The 6,265-nt window shown below is 52.8% G+C and overlaps 1 protein-coding gene across 1 annotated transcript in view; it reads left to right on the forward strand.

Annotated features, from left to right (window-relative positions):
- The first annotated feature begins 288 nt into the window (after positions 1-288).
- Positions 289-6,265, forward strand: part of Znf362 (zinc finger protein 362) — a 31,490-nt gene continuing 25,513 nt past the window's right edge. The window contains exon 1 of the mRNA XM_026781997.1: positions 289-463. The gene's annotated coding sequence lies outside the window, so the exon portion shown is untranslated. The remainder of the gene's footprint in view (positions 464-6,265) is intronic.

Genomic DNA, 6,265 nt, shown 5'->3' on the forward strand with positions numbered 1-6,265 from the left:
GGGGTCGCCGGTGCCTCGGGCCGGGCCCGGGGTTGCCGCGGTGGCGGCTGCGCGCGCGGGGTAGGCAGCGTCTCCCGCGGCGTGTCTGGGGCTAGTCTCCGAGTGTGTGCGTGTGTGTTTTCCTAAGCCGGGCTATTCAAACCTGCTGCAATTCTCCGGTAAACAATGATTCATGGGGCTTAATGCAAATAAACGGATTGCAAACGGCGCGGTTCGCGCACTTTGCAGCCGGCCCGGTGGAGCGGCCAGTGCCGGATTTCTCCGTTTTTTTGCAGATCTGCAGAATATGGCGTCCCTGTCCTGTTTTAAAAATAAGCCAGGCTGCCATTTTTGTTTTTCTTTTGTCTGAAGATTTTAATAAAACTGTCTGAGAATGTGGGAGAGGCGGCTGGAAGCAGAGGGGGCACCCGAAGGGTTGGCTTTTTTCCTTTTCTTTGGAGAGAGCCGGGAGCCTTTCGGGGAGGTGAGACACAATACAATTACACTTTAAAGGGAAAAATAAGGGGGAGAGAAGCTGCCGGGTGATTTTGGGGGAGGGGGCTGGGAATTTAAAGTTAACTCTGAAAGTTTTCTTTTCTTTTTTTTTTCTTGCTTTTTTTTAAAGATTTTTTTTTCTTCCCCCGGGGTCTGTAAGATGCCATGAAAGGCTATGGAGGCCTATTTCTGTTTCTTTCTCCAGCTAGCCGCCTTTGCAGGGTTTTTGGGGAAAGTTAACTGCCGATTTCCCCAGAGCTGCGTGGGTGGGGGTGGGGAGGTGTGTGTGTGTGTGTGTGTGTGTGTGTAGGGTTGAGGTGAGAGTTTTGGGGAGGAGTCGTCTGGACTAGGCTCTCTATCAAAGTGGCATTGTAAGGAACTATACTACAACCCTAGATTTGGGGGAGGTGGCTGGCACTAGGGCTTAGACAGGGCCCGGGGTTTGGAGCTAAGATCCTTGTCATGACGACATGACCCTTCTCTCTCACCACTCTGCCCTCCAGCAGTGTGGATCCTTTAGGAGTTATGTGTGTTTGGGGTGGAGGGAAGCTTACCCCTTCATGGGTGGCCAGAGCCCCTTGGTGGACAGGAAGTTTTGGTAGCCCCCTCTTGGGGCAAGTCTGGTTGGTGCAGTTGAAGAACCCTCTCCAGGTATGGGTGGCCTTCTTGGCCTCCATAGGTGACTTCTGAGGATGAATGTCCGTGGTGGTGGGTTTTTGGCCAGGTACAGGCCTGCAGCTCCTACGGGTCCCAATACACACAGGAGTAGCTGGTTGCCTGGCCTCTGTAACTTGGGCCTGTCCTCTGCTGTGTCCTTAGCCCCCTTCTGTCACCCCGCCTGCCACTTTGAAGTCTGCTGTTTGGACATCAGTAGCATTTCTGAAGTGTCTGACTGGACAGGTCAGAACCCGCTGGCTCTGCCGGCAGCAGAGTGATCTGGGACCAGGCCTATATAATCTGAGCCGGGTCTTTTCCCCTTTTGGGAGAATCTGTCCTAGGAGGATACTGTGCTATGCCCAGAGCCTTTGTGCTTATCTAACTGCCTCCCCCCATTTCCTGGAGGGAAAACACTCAAGTCTCCCTTTAGATCTGTGTCTTGGCTCCACTAGGCTGTGTGAACTCTCTCCCTAAGGACAGAGTCAGGGGTACAAGGTCTGGGAATGTCAGGCTGCCGAGTGAGGCTTGCCTGGGTCACAGGGTTCTGAACCAATGAGGTTTTAGATGGAGAAACTGAGGCCGAGAGTCACAGTACACTGCTCAGTAAGAAGAGCGCTGCGGCTGGGATTCACTGCTGGGTTTCCGCTACTCTTCTCTGTTTTGGAGCTCTGACACCGGGATGTTTTGTTTTAGGCAGAACTGAACAGGAATAGGACAGTGTGACCCCCTTCATTTTCCCCAGACCCTATCATCATAATCTTTCAGGAAATTGAATTTGACAGTTTGTACGATGGCCCATGTGGTTGTTGCTGTGTCAGGCTTGAGATCAGATGCTCAGGCCGGGACAGTTGATCCCCATTCTAAAATCTAAGAAACTGAGGCACGGAGAGGCCGGGCAGTGCCAGAGGAGGACTTTAACTCAGGCCTGCAGACTCCCTGTGTGGGCCTTTCCTAAGTGGGTGGTGCTGTGGGCAGGACCTTTCCCAGTTTCTAGTTTTTAGTCCGAAATTCTTCTGCTGACCCCAGTGGCTGTGTAAAAATCCGGAGGCTCACCCCCACCCCTAAGAATGTCAGGGATGGAAAGGCCCTTGGAGGTCATCTGGACTCAGAGAGAGGAAGCCTCTGCTGGGACTGAAGCCTTGGTCTCCCGTTTCCTTTCTTCTGTGAACTGCTCAGAGGGATGGTGAAACCACTGGGCCCCGTGGAGTGGTGCAAGCTGATGCAGGGGCTGCAGAATAATGGCCACACCAGATGCAGACATAGGGTTGGTCTCAGGGTTGATCCTGGGGAATGGAGGCCAGCGGTCGGAGGTGGGAAGCCAGTGCGTGAGTGCACTGTAGCCTGGGTCTGCAGCTAGCCTAGCTCCGACCCGTCCCTGGGCGAACATGTCCTTGCATCCCTCTCCAGTTGGTGCCCATTAGCCTTTCCGTTCGTGTATTCGTTCATTTGATGTTAGGCCATTCGTTCATCCTTCTGCTGTTCACTCCTTGGCTGGGTAGTCATTCCAGTAGTCTCCCTGTCAGTTTGTCTGTCTGTCCATCCATCCATCCATCCATCCATCCATCCATCCATCCATCATCCATCCATCCATCCATCCATCCATCCATCCATCCATCATCCATCCATCCATCCTCCTTCCCCAGCCCAGGTTGGACAGATATGAGATGCCCTGTAATACTCTAAAGCCAGCAAGGGAGAAAAGCCAAGGCTTCAGGTGAGTCCCCAGGGATTGTGTCCCCCAAGAATAAAAGTTTCAGCGACCCTTTTCGCAATGGGTCAGGTTGCTAAGAAGTCCCGTTTGGGTCTCAGGACACTGAGCATGCTCTTTTCGTGAGCTTCAGTCTGAGCCCCTGTAGACTGGGATGTTCTGCTTGGTCTCGCTGATAGGAGTAGAGATAATAACACTGTCTTAGAAGTCTCCCGGTCCTGGCCAGGCATGTGCTGGGGGTCTCTGCATGGGTTGTCATTTAACTTTTCTAGGCCCTGCCTTGCCTTGTAAACCACAGTGGGGGTTTTCAGAACACCAAGTGTCCTGGGACCCTGACTGGTCGGTCATTCTGTCTCTTTATCCCCCTGATGGGAGTTATACTGTTTCCTGAACATTTAGAAGAAAAATAAACAAGGAACCAAAACTCCTCCATGGGCCTACAGGGGCTTTCTTGGCCCCAGCTTTGCCCGCTTTTCAACCTCTGCTTCCCCGTTCTTGCCTTGTGCTGTCCTGCTCACCCCCTTATCTTAGCACCTCTGGCCATGCCAGCTGCTTCTTGCACCTTCCCTGGCCTGGCACCACTGAACATCACCTCCTCGAGGGGGCCTTTACTGTCCGTTTGCTGTGACTAGCTTCCGCCCTGTCACATGAACCCCTTCTTATTTTCTTTTTTCGTGGCTCCGGGCATCTGAAACTTTCTCATCCGTGTATTTATTTGTGTTTCTCGCTGTCTGCCGGGGAACGTGTTTAAGTTCTACGCAAGAAGCTTCCAGTGAGGTGTGGCTGGGGCCTCAGCTGAGGTGAGGAACAGCTGTGGGGCAGGTGTGGTGGCAGCCCCCGGTGTCCCGGCAGTGCCTAGGAGATGAAGTTACACTGAGGTCTGTCATCTTCCCCTGGGAGTCTCGGGGGTTGTTGTCAGGAAATAATGAGATGATTTAATTGTGGAATCTCAGAATCTTAGCCTCTCCCAAACCCAAAACTATAACGTCTGAGCAGCTTTCTCACTCAGAACCTTATACGCTCTGACTGGGACCCCATCTTGGATCGACACAGAGTGCTTGCTTTGTGTCTGCATGCTCTCCAAGGCTTTGTGCATATGAAAATATACAGTCGTCATTGTTATTAACTTCTTTTGCCGTCTAGAAAGTGTAGGCATGGAGAAGTCAGGGAACTTATCCCTGGGGAGGTGGGGGGTGGGGTGGAAGTGGGACACCCCTGGGTCCGGAAATCAGCACACTGTGTGGCTGTGTGGCTTCTTCTGATCCCGCAGCTTTGTGGAGAAGCCCAGCCTTACCGGACTCCTGCCACACCCTGACTGGAGAGCCTCTGCCTCCCTAGGACCCCCCTCCACTGAGTTCTTTTCTTGTAACCCATGGTCAAACATCTTTCACTTCTAGGACACTTCTTCTTTACAAACTTAGAGTTCCAGAACCTTCCAGTGAATGACCCTGGGAAGCCACATTAGAGTACCAGTTTCCCGGAGCTTTGACCCTGTGGTTTCATGGGCTTCAGTGGCTTCTTTCTCTCCACTGGGCCAGTCTTGTGGCCTTGGTGCATGGGCTAAACATATGGATGGATGGATGGATGGATGGATGGATGGATGGATGGACGGACGGACGGACGGGTCCACTGAGACTGCTGAAAATGACCAGAGCCCCTCTTGTTTCTGTAGCAACACGCTGACACTTGTTTGGGGGTCTCTGGACAGGCTTGATGCCCTCGGGGACAGGGGACCCACTCTCTACTCCTGTAGTGGGCATCTGATGAATGTTTTGTAGCCTGACCTCTTCTTACCCATCGGGGAAACTGCAGGGTTGGGGCGAAGAGTAGGCTGTGTCTGAGATGTGTTTCCTGAGGCTTTACCTGTTGGGCTCTCTGTTCATCAGGTTTCAACAGGCTTTTGCCTTGGAGTTTAAGGGAAAGAGGAAGCTTGGTTGGAGTAGCTGCATCCCGTCCAGTACCATCCTCTTCTCTGCCTGGCACCAAGGAAGCCAGCTGTTGTGGGAGTTGTTGTGGCTGTGGTTGTCAGAGAGCTTTATGGACCCCAAGACTCTGGCCTGGTCTGGATAGGTGACTGAACAGTGTCATTAGTCGAGCAGGCATGAGGGACAGGCTGAGGGACTTGACTCTGAGGCCCGAGGAGCCCTCAAACTGTTGGTTCCTGCCTCACCCATATGGCCAACAAGGATGCTCCATTTTGAGCTTTGAGGAAAAGCCTTAGTCTCCTGAGACTGCAGTAGTTCTCAACCTGTGGGTTGTGACCCCTTTGGGGGGGATTGAACAATGCTTCCTCAGAGGTTACATTATGATTCATAACAGTAGCAAAACTTCAGTTATGAAGTAGCAGTGAAAATAACTTTATAGTTGGGGGTCACCAAGACATGAGGAACTGTATTAAAGGGTCGTGGCATTAGGAGAACCACTGCTTTAGAGGACAGTCTAGTCAACCAGGTACTGGGGTTCTGATGAGGGACACCTGGTTGCAGTAGGGAGACTCCCCATCACCCTCCTGTTCTTACATAAACATATATATCTGTGCTACCACCATTTCTGAGCCCTCATGTACCCCCTTGCATTCCCATGGCTAAATGCTCACTCCTTGCCTGAAGAAGTGGAACCACTCATAAACATGGGGTAGCCCTGAGAACCTGGGGGGAGGGTGAGCATCCAGGTAGGGCTGGGGATAGCGTGGTCCAGTCTGTTGGAAATCTCCCCTGGACTCTTCCCCCGCCCACATGGCCACTCAGTCCTTCTGCTTGGGGTCCATACTGTTTGCTGGCCCTGAGCCTTGCCTAACCTGACCACAGACTGCCTGCATGGAAGGGGGAAGGAAGTTCTTCACAGAGGAGCTATGATCACACATTGGGGTTCCCAGTTGGGGACCTGTCTGTCTTGAAAGACAGACGGATCCATGTCAGCAGAGCAGCCCTGGTGTGGGGAGAAGTCAGAATTGCTGCAGGAAGCTCCTGCCTCCCAAACACTGGAACACTAGTGTAAGGCTCCCTGAACCTCAGGGCCTACCACAGGCAGGTTAGCGTGGGTCGTAACTGCATGTCACAGAGCCAGGCACCATCCTGAAACCTTGAGTGCGTTAACCTGTGCCTTCGTAGCAGCCCTGTGGTAATACCATCGGACACCCCACTCTCGCCTGTCAGGTGACAAATGGCAGCTTTATCTCTGGGCTTTGCTGCTCTCCCAAGGCCCAAACCTGGGCCCTCAGGCTGTCAAAGCCAACCTTTCCGCCCTCTCTGAAAGCCTAGGCCCACCCCTTCCCAACTGTGATTGGCAGAAAAGCCTGCCAGAAGTTTCTGCTCCTCCAGCCCTCACTCATGAGCTTAAGTGGCTTAATACCTACAGAGTCTCGTTCCTGACCCCAAACCAGAGAGTACCCCGAGAACCAGGAAGGCAGGGGCTGGTCAGAGAGTA

The sequence above is a fragment of the Microtus ochrogaster genome, chromosome 10, assembly GCF_000317375.1.
Source record: "Microtus ochrogaster isolate Prairie Vole_2 chromosome 10, MicOch1.0, whole genome shotgun sequence".
Lineage (NCBI taxonomy): Eukaryota > Metazoa > Chordata > Mammalia > Rodentia > Cricetidae > Microtus > Microtus ochrogaster.